The following is a 261-nucleotide window of genomic DNA, read 5'->3' on the forward strand; positions in this document are numbered from 1 at the left end:
TCAAGGATATTAGGAAAAATGCAAATTATGACCAAAAAGAATGCTCATTGGTATAGAGACGTGTTATGTTTGTTTTGGCTGTATTTTGCAGTAGAATTATTGAACTTTTTGTCATATGGTTATGACAAGTTCAAACCATCATGTTTGAAAATGATTAAGGCAATGTTACAGTTTTTACTATAAAACAGTTATGACAGCCTTCCTTTGGGTTGTGATTCTGTAAATAAAAAGTTTTACCTTATCATGATAGGTTAATCTAGG

The 261-nt window shown here is 30.7% G+C and overlaps 1 protein-coding gene across 1 annotated transcript in view; it reads left to right on the top strand.

Moving 5' to 3' along the window:
* The window catches only part of LOC119588708 (transformer-2 protein homolog alpha-like), a gene marked incomplete in the record, with an annotated part of 51,250 nt that overhangs the window by 12,258 nt on the left and 38,731 nt on the right, over nucleotides 1-261 (top strand).

Source organism: Penaeus monodon, chromosome 24 (genome assembly GCF_015228065.2).
Source record: "Penaeus monodon isolate SGIC_2016 chromosome 24, NSTDA_Pmon_1, whole genome shotgun sequence".
Lineage (NCBI taxonomy): Eukaryota > Metazoa > Arthropoda > Malacostraca > Decapoda > Penaeidae > Penaeus > Penaeus monodon.